This window comes from Corella eumyota, chromosome 7 (assembly GCF_963082875.1).
Source record: "Corella eumyota chromosome 7, kaCorEumy4.1, whole genome shotgun sequence".
Classification (NCBI taxonomy): domain Eukaryota; kingdom Metazoa; phylum Chordata; class Ascidiacea; order Phlebobranchia; family Corellidae; genus Corella; species Corella eumyota.
The window spans coordinates 7,357,156-7,374,233 of NC_137496.1; the positions used below are offsets into that span (position 1 = coordinate 7,357,156).

The 17,078-nt window shown below is 31.4% G+C and overlaps 1 long non-coding RNA gene and 1 other non-coding gene across 2 annotated transcripts; one reads left to right on the plus strand and one right to left on the minus strand.

The window, feature by feature from the left end:
- Nucleotides 1–3,199: 3,199 nt before the first annotated feature.
- Nucleotides 3,200–4,602, plus strand: LOC145760037 (uncharacterized). Its single transcript, XR_014286569.1, has 3 exons — nucleotides 3,200–3,337; nucleotides 3,696–3,826; nucleotides 4,271–4,602. It is a non-coding gene; the product is annotated as an uncharacterized LOC145760037 (long non-coding RNA).
- A 1,108-nt stretch (nucleotides 4,603–5,710) lies between these two features.
- On the minus strand, nucleotides 5,711–5,782 carry Trnaq-cug (transfer RNA glutamine (anticodon CUG)). Its single transcript has one exon. It is a non-coding gene; the product is annotated as a tRNA-Gln (tRNA).
- Between the last annotated feature and the right edge of the window lie 11,296 nt (nucleotides 5,783–17,078).

Here is a 17,078-nt window from a genome sequence, read left to right on the forward strand (position 1 = left end):
TCGTATTTGTTTGATGCCGGCGGATTGTTAAGAATGTTTAGTATACCTGTTGCCGTATCTTCGTCCAGAGCCGAAACGATGTAATCATATTTGGTGTTGTCGTCGGTGATTTTACGTAACTGGGCTTCAACTTGGTGAAACCAAACAGCGGGATTTCTTGTCCAGAACGGTGGCAACTTCAGTGCGACCGCTGCAATTTTACTTTCAGCCATTATTCCGTAACAAACTCAACTTGAATCTACGTCTGTACGTGAAGAATTAACTCAAAATGACGATTTTGAGGTCGGGGTCACCAATGAAGTGGAAAATTATTATATTTTTCACAATATAACGAAAGTGAATTGATTTAATAAAAAGAAAAACAAATACTTTGCGAAAAACTTCTAATCTCAACATTATAACATAAACAAAAACAAACGGGAAAATGAGTAACGATAGTAACAGAAAAATGACATATATAAAGGTGGCTCTTCCGGTCTGCGACGCCACAAAGTCAAGTTTAAATATTTAACTTTACCTGAACGGCACTAAAAGTTATTTTGAAAAAAATACTTGAACTTAAATTACCACAATTGCCTCTCCCATGCACCAGTCCTAGACAAATCCAACGAAATCACGATAATAACTTTTAAGAACATTTTTCTTTCGATATCTTCTGAATTAAAACGAATTTTTCAATCAGGAGTATTGCACAACTTAAAACACAAGTAAGTGATCAAGTGTACACTGCCTACCTTGTTATATAGCTTTACCCTGAGTGATTATCGACTTTTGAATTTACTATCGGAAGCTTTACTAATTAAGCGGGGTTTGAAATTTTGATATCAAATGAAAATTTTCTATTCACACAGCCTAATTTGAATAAAACGAATTGTGTTTTTAATGAAATATGTGCAAAAAAGTAAGCGCAAATATATAATTAATTAGTAATGAAAGTGTTCGCTCCTAAGCTCGCGGAAATAAATGAGTTTGTATTGTGAACTGGCACAGCGAAAGAAAATAAAGTTAAACAAAGTAAAATTTATATTAAAAGCTGATTAATTATCCAGTTTTGATCAAAATTGAAGTAGATTTCCATTTTCTATTTCAAATTTATTGGGGGTAGTAAGAAACTTACGGAAGAAGTCGTTATAAATTAATCTACCGAACCTTATTAGGCTTTGTGCTTGAATATATCAAACTGGGGTAGCTGACAACAAAAAGTTTAGTCAGTTTCTCATTGGTTATTAGGAAATCTGACTTATTTTTGTCTCACTACAAGCCTAATTGCGTTTTTTAGCTTAATTTTACTAATAGAAAAAGCAAGTGGAAACAAGCTATCTACATTGCCAAATAGCTTAAATTAATTTAATTACACTACACGTTAAATATATATTTGCAAAAACAAATTAAAAGAAATACTATAATATTAAGTATAAGGTTTTTTCATAGTTCATTTTGTTTAGTAATTTGTTTTTTAAAAACAAATTAACTATCAAATTTTAAAACATTTCTTAAAAGTTTACTTTAAAAAATACAATTTCTTTTACATTGACACCATTTCAGTTTCTACCTTTTTATAATAATATTTTAATTTATTTTTTTACCCAAATAAAGTGTTTTAGACGCGGTTCTACAAAAAAATGTTTAAAAAAAGGGACAAAATCCACAAAAAGAAACGGGTTTTACTTATCCCAAAATTATATGGTTATATATTTACAAGCCTAAATTTCATTTTTAAGTTGTGTTACTTTTGAAAACCTTTGCCTATATAGTTTTAGGTTGCTGCTTTTGTTTAATGCTACAAAATAACTATATCTTAGAACGATTATTACAAAAAGATGTTTTTTAATTAGAAATTAATTTTTACCACTTTCAAATAAGTTAACACTTTTGAACATTTTGATTACAAGATTATTTAATTGTGGTGTAGTGGTAAGTACACTTGTTACACGTCGTTGGTTCAATCCCCACTGCTCTCATGCTGTAGCGCCCTTGAATAAGGCGCTATAAACGGTATGAACTCCCGCTGAGCCAGCACTTAATTATCGGGCAATTATTATGTATATCATATCCCAACAGCCAGGGGCAACTCGAGGCTGGGTCGGAACTGATGTTACTCTTATGTTTAGGTCGTGCATTTGACTTTTCCACATCGAGGATAAAGGTATATACAAAAATGTTGTATAATTTTTTATTCCAAATTGATTGAGTGTAGTCAGAAACTTACGGAAAAAGTTGTTATAAATTAATTTACCAAACCTTATCGGGCTTTGTACTTAAATATATCAAACCGGGGTAGCTGACAACATAAAGATAATTAATAATAAATTCTTAATGCCACGTTGTGTTTTAAACTTTTGCTGCTCCGCGTAGGCTATCGAGTTAGTTTACTGCTTTTTTATTCATTGAGAGACCTAACCTAGTTTAGTTTTACTATAAGCTTTAAGATGGTAAAAACACTTGTTGCACCACCATGAGGTCGTGGGTTCACTGCGCTCATGCTGTAGCGCCCTTGGGTAAGGCGGTTTAAACGGTATAAGCTTCTGCTGAGCCAGCACTTAATTAGCAGAATAATTACTGAGCAATTCATTATGTTCAGGTCGCGCATTCGACCTTTTCACATCGAGGATGAATATATATACGATAAAAAAAATTGGCTTTAATTATTTTGTTTATGTTTTTTTAGAGTAAGTTTTTGTGTTAATTACAGTGACAAAACTACAAAAGATATCACAGTTACGAATTTTTTTGTATTATTTTTAAAGATACACTAAACGTCGACTTACATCACAATATAATAAGAAAATTATATTATGTCCTTTCTTGTACGATGTTTTCGCTTACGAATTTATTATAAATTATTTACAGAGAAAACATTCACACTGTTATTTCTATCATTTTTGATTGTTCTGCAGTATAACTAAGTACACAATAATAAAAAAATACGATTCAAAGAATAAAGTTACCCTTAACTACCATAACAAAGAATACTAAAGATTGTATTTGGTTAAGTATTCTGTCAAAGTTAAAACGAAAACACAATGTTAAAGTTAGCGTCTCGGTATTTTAAATTTTAAAACTAAAATTTTGGTTTAATATGAAAGTTGAATAATTAAACTTTAGTGTTAGTTATATTTATAACGTTTGGTTTCAGCCTAAACATAGTTCTTAAATAAAAGTTCTTAAATAAAAATGATATCTTTTTGTTTTGTTTGTAGCTTATGTGTAACAAAATAATTAAGAGCTTGTTCGGTTTATTAATATATACATAATTGTTTAATCCATATACATAATTGTTGAATCCATATAATACGTGCCATTTAAGAGATCTAATTTTTAATGGATTTAACGAATGGTAAATACTAGTTTTCAACTAAAATATTTTAAATAATAAAATTATTTTTTAACAAAAATGTTGTTTATTATTTTGCCTATTTTATTTACATTTGGTACAACTTGTACATTATATTTTATTATTCGTTAACAAACTGTGGCTTTTTTAATTGCGAGTGGTACGAATACTGTTGTGCAAATTCCTACTGCACCTCGTCTTCTTCATTTTGTAATCCTGATACCGACAATTTATTCATAGCCGTCGTAGGACTAACAAAATTAAAAAACTTTTTTTCTAACACATAATTAAGTGTATGTTCTAAACACAAAATCGTGAGTAAAATATTATAAAAATTAAAACATATATTACTAATTTCAAGTATTGGTCCAATTATTGGCATAGTGGTTGCTGGAATTGCGATTGTAACAGGAATAATCATTTTGATAATAAGTTGCTGCACTGCGGCTAATCGAAATACTGGACGGGTGAACACAACCGGGGCAGTGCAAGGTACAGTTATCTGGTCTTATATATTAGTAAAATTTAACTGTAAAAAAGATTAGGTTTTTATTATAAATACCAGTGGAAATCGAACCCGGCACTTTGTATGATAAACCCAAACGTTTTTTTACATATTTTTATTCTTGATGTAGGAACGTCAAATGCGCCACTTAAACAGAGTAACAACTGTTACTCCAACCCAGTCTCGAGTTGTCTTTGGCAGTTCGTGATATTTCAAATTAGAATTGCCCGATAATCATGGTGCTGATTAAGTGCTGGCTCGGCAGCAGTTTATACCATTTATAGCACCGTACTCGATAAAGCAAGAGACTGGTGGGGATTAAACCCACGACCTCATGTGGTACAGCAAGTGTTCTTACCACTACACCACGCCTTGAAGCCAACGTGCACACTGATGCATTGTTAGTATTAATTTATTTTTATGCATTATAGTACAACAGCCAGTGGTATCTTATGTTAATCCACAGCCTCCTGCATATGTTCAGTACAACGCCCAGCAACCTGATTCAGTACAATATACCAACCCTGTTGCGTACCAGCCGCCTTCTTATGGAAATTCTCAGCATACCTATGCAACTAAGACAACTAATATGGAAAATATATAAAACGTAATTATAAGCGTTACAAGATGCTTGATTTAACCAAAGTAAAGGCATTTAATTTTCTTAACAAGTGAAATCTACATCACTGGACTATGCTTTATAATCATCGAAATTTTTTGTTATATTTAAGACAAACTTCGTTGCAAAAACGAAGTAAGTGAAATTAACAAATATTAAGTTGCTAATAAAAATTCCATAGATGATGCTATTTTATGTAAAAAAAATTTTTTTTAATTGTTTTAATAAATGATTGTTTTCGTCTGAACTTCAGGTTTTGAGTAGTAAATTAACTAGTAAAGTACACTAGAGAAAGCAACGTTCCGTTTACCGTAGGAGAGAATTTAGGAGGACCGTATACCATAGGAAAGAATTTAGGGGGACCGTAGTTTAACTATGTTTTGTCTAGATCCGGGCAACATACGTGACGCGTTTTTTTGTGTGTAAATTTATTCTCGATGTGGAAAGGTCGAATGCGCGATCTAAACATAGGGTAACATTTGTTACCCCGACCCAGTCTCGAGTTTTCTTTTGCAGTTTGGGATATTATACATTATTATTAACCGATAGATACGCTGCTAATTAAGTGCTCGCTCAGCGGGAGTTTATGTTGTTTATAGCGACACACTCAAGGGCGCTAGAGCATGATAGCAGTGGTAATCGAACTTACGACGTCATGTAGTGTGGTTTTTTTTTCTACACCACGGTGCCGGTGTTCGCAACCAGCAATTGATTTTGGGTCGTGGTAATATACCCAGCCACCACAAACGTCAGTTTTTTTATTTTTATCAGCTCTAAAATTAACATTTATGACTTCATCCATACATAAATAGTTTAAAAAATAGATATCTGTTTTATTGTAAAAAATCGGCAGTAACTAATAAAATAAAAAGTTGCAAAGCGGCCTTTAGTGTTTTAAAATATGCAGCACGTAGCGCAATGGTTAGAACACCTAACGTTACAACGCTTGATCACATTTTGTTTAAGGTGCCATTATTTAAAAATTAAACGCTAAACGGAACTAACTTCTGCCATGACAATTTTAATTTAGGTGTTCACTTTAATTAATTTGTTTGGCCATAACAGTTTAAACTTAAGTGTTCACTAAATATACTGTTTATTGATTGTTTTTTTTATCAGTTTTATATTTATTTTTCCTCAATGTTTTTTTTGTCGTGGTATACCGTAAATTGAATTTGAATTTTTAAATTCGACAACGCAAAGTAATAGAAATAATTAAAGGTTGTTTTTAATGCCAAAAAAGTAAATAAACAGGTCCTGCCGAGATTTGAACTCGGATCGGTGGATTCAGAGTCCACCGTGCTAACCGTTACACCACAGGGCCACAATGTCATTCTTAAGACTAAAAAGATAGCTTGATGTGTGTGCTTTACCTTCAGGCGGGAAAAGCCGGCTTACATGCACAACAATTAAATTATAAAACAAAAAATGCTAAAAGGTAAAAAATGGTTATTGCAGCAAGTCGATAGATTTGAACAACCACCGGGTACAATCACATTTGCCTGGTGTGCTGGCAAATATTTTATTGATATTGTAACATACTGTGTTTTATTATCCTCGCTGTTATCTTTCTGGTCTGACGCCTTCACTCTTACGTCACTTCTCCTTTTAGCTTACCGCCACTTCTTATGTTAGATAAAGTGTTGACTTGAGATTTGAGGTTGCTTTACATTATTTATGACATTGTTTATGTAAATACTAATGGATTCTATTTGAATAAGGTTTACCGTTATTAAATTAATAAACTGTTGAATATTGTGAATATATTAAGAACTTAGTACACGGTTCTAACAATATAATTGGAAATAATTTTTTTACCCTAAAACTAACTACAAGGTGCAACATAAAGAATGTTACCAGATTATTTAACAAAAGTACATAGTGGATTAGGTAAAAGAATATATTTCAATTTTAAAAAGTATGTTTTTGTAAAAAAATTTTAATTTTGTGTTATAGCCGCAAACGACGATAGGTTTTTTTAAATAAATGGAAAGGAAACAAATAAAACGGAAACAAAAAAAGTTGAAACAAATGAAACGGAAACACCATAACAAAAATTTAAACCGTATATTATCCGCTCATTTTTTCAAAAACCATTTGACCGTATAGACATTTATTCAAAAGTTCGAAGGCAACGTTTTTATTTTTTAAATTAACAGTAGTTTTTAAATATAAGGTTGAGTTGAATATCGGTACAACAAAAACTGTTATTTTCGACAACGTACTTTTTTTCCGTGACGTTACTGTAATTTTTTGTTTTTTTGTAAGAATACTTGCGTTCAGAATATAAAGATACGGTTTAAATTTTACCACTGCCGGGTCAATAAAATCAGGCACAAAATAAATATGAATAATAACTGAATATAAGAATAATATATAGATGGATTGCTTATATAAAATTTAGTTTTTAAATTTATTTTAAGGAGGTTGAAAGTTAGGTTTATAAAGAAAAGTTGTAACATTAAAAAAAGTAATACATTTACTAACTGTTGCCTAAATATTACATTAAATTTAATAATTCTGTGGTACTCTAAGCCCAGTTTTAATATTTTTTTAATTTTTAGATGATTCCTATAACAAATATTTTTATCCTCAACGTAGAGAAAGGTCGAATGCGCAACCTAAACATAAAGTAACAACATTTAATCTGACCTAGTCTCAAGTTGCCTTTAGCAGTTTGAAATAGTATATAGATTATAATTCCACGATAATTAAACCGCTGGTTCAGCAAGAAATTATACAATGTATAACGCCTACTTAAGGGCGCTACAGCATGAGAGCAGTGGAGATTAAACGCACGACTTCATTTGGTCTAGCAAGTGTTTTCACCACTACACCACGCTGTCGGTTTTTGTACACATTATTTAACTCATGAATATCGGACACATTTTTATTAGACTTTTTATGGAAAAATTTTAAAATATTTTAATTGACTAGACTAAACTTGTAACCTTTTAAACCTTGACAATTTTTGTCATTTTTTAATCACGTACTATTCTCTAAATATAAACATAACAATAATATAGCCATTCCGAAGTGTTTTGTTTTTAACAGTTCAAGAAATTATGATAGTTAACTAAACTCTAAAACTTTTTGTTTTATATTTAGAAATAAGAAAATTATATCTGTAACAATTCAACCCTATGCCTTATATAACATAATAAACATATGCATGTTTTTTTGTGTTTAACATTTTAAAAAATTATGACGTTTTTTTAATTTTTCCAATTAATTTTTTTTTAATTTTTCCAATCAAATTGCCTTTGCTTAACTTTATATCGCTTTAAACAAAAATGCGATAAGTTACATAATGAACAAGTTTGATGATTTTAAGTTTAAACGTTGTATCTGGGCCATGGTATACATATAACAATGAAGAATATTATATTAGTTTAACTAAGGTAAACTATACAACAGCAGTGAAAAAATGTGCAGAAATGAATGCCAAGTTGGCTACTTTAAAAACATCTGGAAACTTTTAGTAAAGAATTAAAATCGCTAAAAAGTAATATTTAATATTAAAAAAATGATAAGGTTTTTTTTACTTGTGTAAAACTTATATTCTGAAAACTAATTGGGACTTTCAGTTAAGTTTTTAACCTTTTTTTGAGACGCTAAATGTTTGTTTTTGCTCCCTTTAATGAAATTTGTCTGGACCGCATAACTAGTTTACATGAAATTCGTATTTAATTATTATGTGCAAAGGTCGAATGCGTTTTTTTTAGAATATAATTGCCCGATAATTTTTCTGCTGATTATGTGCTGGCATAACATAAGTTAATACGATTTATAACACATTTTACTTAAATACTTGTTACAATTGGGCACTAAAAACTAAATAAATTTGTTGCCTCGTATTTTAAGTGATTTATTTTAAATTCTGCGATCTTTAAGAAAAAACTTATTTTAAATATTTAGGCCAAACTAGAACAAATCCAGGTAATATCAATTCTTATTTTAAGTGCTGGGTATTTTAAGTGCTTGCTGGGTAATCAAACCAACTGAAATAATGGTGAACCTGATAATTGGGAAGGTAATGAGAATTGTGTTGGGTTAAGGAGTGATGATTTAAAGTGAAGGGGTCATCAATGTCATTATCATATCAGATATATTTGCCAACGAAATTTTCAAGGTAAGTACCTTTTATTTAATTTTTACATTTAGCGTTGTTAAATTGTGTTTGTTAAATCAATAAAACGTAAATCAAAAATATATACCTTCTTCTTTAAACTAGAAAATAATTTGTAAATTTTTGTTATTTTACTACCACTATGACAACAACTACTATGACACCCCTTTTTTGATAACAACTACTATGACAACCTTATTTATTATTGTTGTAGTACAATTTATATGGTTTTACCCTAAATGTGAATCTATTATATTTTATAATGTTGGCTTACATAATTCATATTGTTTATAAAAACCTCTTATTTAGAACCTTCCGTTAATAATAGGATGTGCAACTGCTGGAACACTTTTTCTTCTTATCATTCTTGTGAACCTTCTTTTATATTTTAAACGCAAAAATCGGGCATGTAAGTAAAACGAAATAAATTTTTAAGTCTATGGGGTATGTGTTAGCTACCTGATTACATCACATGCGCAAATAGTATGGCATTATTGCGATAGAAACATGATTTTTTACCGCGGTAAACTACTGCAAAGGCTAGTATGCTACATCATAAAACAATTTCTTTTATTAATACTATCAGCAGTGGTTGGTATTGTAATAAAACAATACAAAAGTACGGGATGCGAAATGGTTCGGACTGTATGTAAACGTTAACAAAACTTCGCGGAATACGAGACGGAACGTAACTTTTGTACTTTACTTAATGCACCTAAAGGGATAAAGGATTATGGAAAGTTTACTTTAAAAGCTAAGGCGGTATAAAAAATTTCGGTATTTCCTGCACCCCGCAACTTTCCGTATTTAAGTACTACCCTTGTTATAACTTATATGCTTATAATAAAAGAAATATATTATGCTACTTTGCTTTTTATTGTGTCAATTCCCATTTTTTAGAATCGGAACTTAAAAATATACAAAATACGTTTTTTATTATAAAGAAAATTTTTAACTTAACGCCTGTTTACACGACAGGTAACGTTGCGTAACGTAACTTTACGAGTTTTCGGAATTTCTTTTTTAAATTTCTATAAAAAATATCTAATAAAAGTATACCGCTTACAAAATCTTGCGTAAATTTTGCTCCAAACACAAAACTTTACGAAAACTTACGTAACTTTCGTACGTGTGAACGACGTTACGAAGCGTACGCCGCGTAAAAGGGCCTATATTTTAAATATTTAACTATTAAATGTAAAAATAGCGTGTTTACAGCGAATAATTTTTAATATTTCTGAGGGATCCAGACCCTCTTAGCGGTGATGTGATTTTCTAAAATTAGCCCCCCATTTATTTAACCCACGAGCCGCCACTGACTGTTGCTGAATAGAGTTTCGTGTTTTGACATATTTATTAATTCGGTAATTTTGCCAGATCGTTTGTTGTTAAAATAAGTAATTGATCTTGGTTGTTTATCATAGGCCGGCCATGACCTAATCGGAGTTACACCTCTTGTCTAACTCATATTTAAATCCGACCTGTTTCCCTTATAGGTTTTTTGCTCACATTTCAACTTTGACGCTAAAATTACAACAAACATTAAAATTATAATGGGATTACAAATTAAAATAAAAAATGGACTACCTGATAAATTTACTACAGGCAACTAGAATGCTTTAAATTGCAATTAAAAATGTAACCTACATGCTTGACATAAATTGGTGCATGGAAATGGTGGCAAATCCTTTAAAGGACTCAACCGCTTCTCCACCATCGGTAAAGTTGCCTTTTTAGAGCTAATAAAGTGTTTTACCTAAAATATAACGCAACTGTTTTTCTATAACACAAAAAATTAACTGATACAATAGGTTGTTAAAGTTAAAAAAAAAACGTTATTCAGCTAAAAAAAATATGGTTTTGCACAATGCTAAAATTTACACATGAATTAATGTAAAAGCAATAATTTTTTTTGCAGGGTACTAATAAACATTCTTGCAGGGTACTAATAAACATTCAATTATTTTGCTATTAATGTTATTAAATAGTGTAGCGAACCGGTCATGGCGTCGGACTACGAGCCGGAAGGTTTCTGGTCGAGCCGCACCAACGTCACACTATTCACCCTTGAGCCGGGCGTTTACGGATAGCTCAACCACGTCCTAGAAGCACACCCCTCCCACTAAAAAATATAAAACCTATCACATTAAGGTGATATGGAAAAAAAGGTAATTTAGTCTACGTCAAGTATTTGCAATGTGTGGCCAACAAAAGTTGCGATTCATGTAACCAAAGCCAGTAAGGTTAAATCGCATTTTTATATTACACTGAAGTCAGATAATACCCTCATATAACTTACCTCCTTAAAAAAAATTCCCTGGTTTTACAATGTATTGGCTATAACTGTAATATAAATACAAAATGTACTTATTAAAATTGGGTGTGTAGAATCAATTGTAATAAGCCTATTACAATCAATTCTAAGTTCAAGCCAATTGAATGTCATTGACCGGACACGTACAACAATTATTCTCGTTACAACGGGCGTCAACTTCAAACAATGCACTCTAAAATCGCCCTTAACGAGAATTAGCCACGTAACCTGTACGTAGAAGGCCAGCGGTTTTACAACGAACGAACTTTTATTGCCTTTCGGTTTTGCTATAAATACTGGAACATTTTAAACATTCTTCACCAATCTACTGATAGTTGGTCACCGTCGCATCTCGCAATAACTGGACCTACAAACCGTACTGTAAACGTAACGTCAGTCTAGTAATCTAGGTGATCTTGTAACGTAACCGTAAATCAAACCGTGTAAGTGTTTTGCCATATTACAATAAAAGTATTACTGTTAACGTCTTTACGTATTGTCGTTTATACGTATTGTCGTTTATATTATAACAATAAATCAAGTAACTCTACAGGGGCAACCACTAGGAAAGTGGCGACATACCTAAAATCAAGCTTTTTTTGTGACAGTTACTAAATTTTAGCAGTAATATTAAACAAAATAAAAAACAATACATTACCTTGGAAGTATTCTTAATGTAATAACCTAACGGCTATAAAACTTAGTTTTGACTAGCCGGTTAGGGCTAAACAAAACCATGTGTCCACTTACCATAGGCGTCAAATTTTTGTTAAGAAAAAAATGCAAGGGTAAAATGTCGCCTGGACAAATAAAAACCTATTCCATTTAGCCAAGTTTTTCTTTGTTTTAAACAATGAAATAGATAAATTTTACTAAAAATAAATGTTTAAACTTTAAAAGTGTAATTTTTAAGTCATAAAGTACTGGCACCAAGACTAATGCTGTATTATACAAAAGGCCACCAGTCGGATGAATTTAATTCAAACAAGATTGTTTTTATTAGCATAATCATGAGTCACATATGCCGCGTATTAAAACAAAAATGCCAACCCAAGGCCGAAGATAAGCGCAACGTAATTTTTAAGTGGGTATTGGAAAATACACTTTTGTAGTTGAAGTTAATGGTTATTTTTGCGTAGTTAATAATATTTTTATTGTTTTTTTCTCATTTTGTAAATTAACCGACATCAAGTTATATTAAAACAAAATTTTTACAAAAAGTCCAATAATGCTATCTTTTTATACATCAGCAACTAATGCAACGTGTTTGTAACATACAGTATTAAATCTTAAGTTTAAATTTTTCGCTTTCAATTCCATTTAAAACCACATTACATGGTTTAAGCATTATATCAAGTTTCAACAAATCGATAATTTAAAACAGTGTCATCTGCTCATGTGTCTACCAGCATAATACATTTGCAATTGTTTTGTGTACACAGCAGCACTTACTTTTACTGTTTGGGCATCTTTTTTAATAGTCGAACTGCTACCTAAAAGTTCGACTATAGGTCGTTTTTCGATTACTTACAACTCGTTCGCCCTTGGCGGTAATTTCTGGGGCGATCGTAATATGTTTGTATTAGCTTTGTTATGATTATAGCTAGTTGTTGAATTGATTGATAAATTGACTTTTTTTTTTCGCCCAAGTCAATCTAAAGTTCTAACTTTAACGCTATCATTAAAGCTTCAACCGTTTATAAAGCAGTTAGCTTTTAATAAATTCCGTTGTTTGCTGTCTGATTTGTCATATACTAAGCACTGTTTTGTGATCGTATAAAAATATTTTTTTATGCCATTACTATGTTAAATGAACTAAAGACGTTGCGGTGAAACCACTCGTGCATAAAGAAAATAAAGACGTCATTTTAATAACATTAAAAACAATTAAAGATAAATACAGTTTTTATTGTCGGGCCAGAATTATTTGCGGTCCGGCTAAAGTTATTTTGTGTTCTGGTCAAACTACTTTTATGGTCAGGTCAGAATTTATTTGCCCTTGTAGCGAATTAATTGATTAAACAAAAATAAGCTACATCAACCCAACTTAAAGTAGAGCCCGGGGTAATCAAAAATAAGAAAACACAACTGCTATTCTTTGATACGCGCCTTAATTATCACAAGCGTAAATTTGTAAATAAGCGTTTATTATTTGATGACTGTATTTCTTGCACATTCGAACTTTCATGAGGTAGGTAATTGCGACGATCGACGAATAAAAGGGCCTCTGTGGGCATCATAGACATATTAGCCTCGTTTGGGCATTTCGGAAAAATAATAGGCCTTCTGTGGGCATCAGACATGGGTGCGTCGATTATTATCTTTAGTCGGCCATCGTTGGGAAAAGAAACTAGGTAGTTCGTGCAAGAAATGTATTTCATCTTGTTTACTTGACCCGCTTGGCAAAGAAAAACACGTAAAAGAAATGCTGCCATGGTCTCTTTTCCGTTTTTTCCAAAGTGTTGCCTAATAATGAAATCTTAGGAATTGCTTAGCTCCGTTTGCCCGACTCCTTGAAAGGTGTTTATTTGGTCTGAGAACAAAAGGGAAATCACCATTTGGAGCGAATTAATTATTTAATTTTTAAGAACTGCCGTTAGTTGTTTACAAGAATATAATATTCTGGCAAAATCTTGCGAAAATAAACGTTGAATTTAAGTATTGTCTAAATCCATGTTTGTTGGGTGGCGTCCGTTCAGCAGAACGAAATTGCCGAAATAAATCGTTGAAAAACTAATTTAATACCAGAAAAACGAGGTTGGAGTTCCCATGTGAAAAAAGACGGCAAATTCAATAAACAAGGCATAGGTAAAAGCATTGGAACACGTTGTCAAAAAAGGGAGGAAAATTCGCCAAAGCTTGTCAGAAAATAAATAATAATTACATTTCAAATTAACATCAAAAATACGCTACACCTTATGGCCAAAGTTATTTTGTGGTCATACCAAAATTTATTTGCATGCGGTCTGGCCAAAGATATTTTATGGTCGGGTCAGAATTTATTCTCGGTTAGGCCAAACTACTTTGGCTGTCCTTCGTTGGTGTCAGCTGTCGAACTATATTCACTGTCTTGCCAAACCATGGCAGTATTGCCTAAGTTTTTTTATTGCCGTACCTAAATAATATTACCGACTAGCTGAAATGTTTTTGTCATGCTAAGTTTGCTTCACAGCTTTGCCAAATGTTAATTACGGTCTGATATCTTCGCTAACCCGTTTAGACAGTCTTGCTCAAGTTACAATTTTAAAAGATATTGACTACTGACAATAATAATGTATTTTTTGTCCCCTGCAGCTGAGTATTTCAAAGCTTCAGTGTATTTTATTTGTATCTATGAAGTTTTGTTTGCAATTTAGATAATATTTTAAAGTGTATTTTTAAGCAAGACTGTAATAGGAAATACATTTATTTAAAAAAAGAATGAAACTAGAACTCAAAAAAATAAAACAAACAACATACACACAAAATTAAATACCCAATTAAAAGTTTACACCAAGACATCTAAAATTTTCACAATAAAATTGCTTGGATAAAACAAAATTAAGTTTCCACAAGACGAGGACCATAGTGGACATATTATTGGAAAGGTTATTATTTTGTCTTGATCAATGTATTGTGTAAAACTTTTAAATTAAATATTTAAATTATATATGTATATTATTATATCACTTAGTTTTTTCAAATTTTAATAGCACACCCATTTATAACGTCACATAATATTGTAAATAGTAAATAAGTTTAATTTATAATAGTTGTAATTTCATTTAAGGCACATTCTCTTGCATTATAACTTCAAAAATTTTTTACAGGACGCAGGATCTATGCAAATGGTGGACAAACAAATTATTGCTAAAATTGGTTGATGACGGTGTAAGCAATGTTAGAGAATTACAAAGAGCGGTCAATTTATATGTGAAGCATGACCTATTTAAAGATAAAGAAGTTCCCATTTCTACGAATCGCCGATTTTTCCTGACCGCAAGAGATTTAGCAAATCATTTTTATAAAGCATTTGTACAAAGAAAGCTTTCAAAATTTGATCAAACAAATGAAAAACTTTTAATTGATGAATGGAAAAAGTCATATGGTACTACTGATGACAATGTTTTGTATCGACCCTATGTCGCAAAAGGAAGGGGACCAACTAGTGAAAAAAATGATGTTGAATTGGATAAAATCCCTATTATCAAAAGTAGGCAGTCACTACTATATGTTCACCAATTTCCATGGCAAAAACGACTGCTTGAACGATATGATATGGTCAAGAGATGTGTCTTTTAGATGCTTCTTACAAAACTTCAAAGTATGCTCTTTTCTTATTTTTTCTTTGTGTTAAAACTAACGTTAACTATCAGGTTGTTGGATCATTCATTATACAAAATGAAACAGCTGATAATATTCAAGAGGCTCTTAAAGTTTTGCAAAAATGGTGTCCCAAGTGGAATCCTTCTTTTTTTATGACAGATAAGTGCGATGCTGAAATAAATGCAATTGAAGCTACATTTAAAGGTGTATATTTTATAAATAATTAAAAGGTTAGATACCAAGATTATTTCGTAAGTTTAAAAATAATATTTATTTGGTTGTTAGTTTATTTATTTCTTTTCATATATATTTTTAAACAGGCTGCCGGGTTCTTATATGTGATTTTCACCGTGAACAGGCATGGGAGAGATGGGTAAAAAAAGGTGAAAATGGTGTTGGAGATAAAGAAAAACGGCAACTTGTGTTAAATTTATTGCGATCCATTGCTTCAGCTAATACAAAGGAAATGTTTAGCAATGCCCTTCATGACCTGCACTCTAGTGAAATTTGGAAAGAAAACAACAAATTCAAAAACTATTTTAATAATATTTGGAAACCTACAAAGGAAGTATGTTCAAGTTGTAATAACAAATTAACATGGATTTTGTTAATGACAAATATTTAACTTATGTGTATTTGTAGCGTTGGGCTTGGTTGTTCAGGAAAGGAAAGCTTCATGTTATAATTAACACCAATAATGGAGTAGAACGACAGAATAGAACTTTAAAGGAGTGTCATATTCGGTTCCGCGCTGACAAATCTTTGCCAGAAAATCTAAAACAGTGAAAATAGTTTTTTAATCTAATTCTAAATTATACTCATATATTTTTTAGTCATTTTAATGTTTAATTTCATTGGAGCTAAAGTAAATTTACAAATTTTTAGGGCCAATAAGACCTGTTTTTTGCTTTAAATACTAATTTAAATAAGTTAAATAAAAACAATCATTTTTAAAGCATCTAAGACTATTTTAAATTAAAAACACAGTTTTATTTTCTTTTTATTTTAGATACAAAAACGGCAATATTGCTGCATCCAGCAACTTCAGGCAATACAATGATATTGTGCCAACCTATTTGCGAGACAGACAGCATGATGTTATTAGACACTGCATGCGTAGGATAACATCTGCAGCTGAGGTTACTCTGGAATCAATAACCAAGAAGGAAGATTTGTAAGAAATTTATACGATTTCAATTAAGAAATTTCCTAAATGTACATGTCAAGACTTTCAAAGACACTTTTTACCATGCAAACATATGTTTAGCATTTTTGAAAAATTTTCTGATGTATCGTGGAATAGTTTCCCATCATGGTACATAAATTCACCCTCCATGACTCTGGATCCTTGCATTGTTGATCCTACCACCCCAGTTACCCAATCAGTAAGTGAAATAGACCAAAAGATACCAACTCTTTTTGTGTAAAACCAACTTCACAAAATTTTAATAACTTAAATACCTTACCACAACAGATTACTAAATCTAAACGTGGAACCCTAACCAGAATCTCTGAAGCCTTAACAACTATACAAGATTTATCACTTGATATCATTTCAGAGAAAGCCTTGTTAAAGGCGGAAGCGGCATTAAATAATGTTATTGTGGATTTAAAAAAATATTGTAAACATGATTGTGGGTTACGTTTGTCAGGATCAGATAACAATGGAAAAGTAAAATCAGAAAAAAAAACAACAACGACATCACAATGACATAGAGAAGTGCATGATAAACTTCCAAGAAAATATCCCAAAGTGAACAAGTTTGTATCCAGACACGGCAAACATGCAGACTTAATGCGCGACCTTTGCCGAGTAACTACTTTGTTCCCTAAGGACCGGGAATTCCAGGATGATGGTTCTGATTTTCAAAA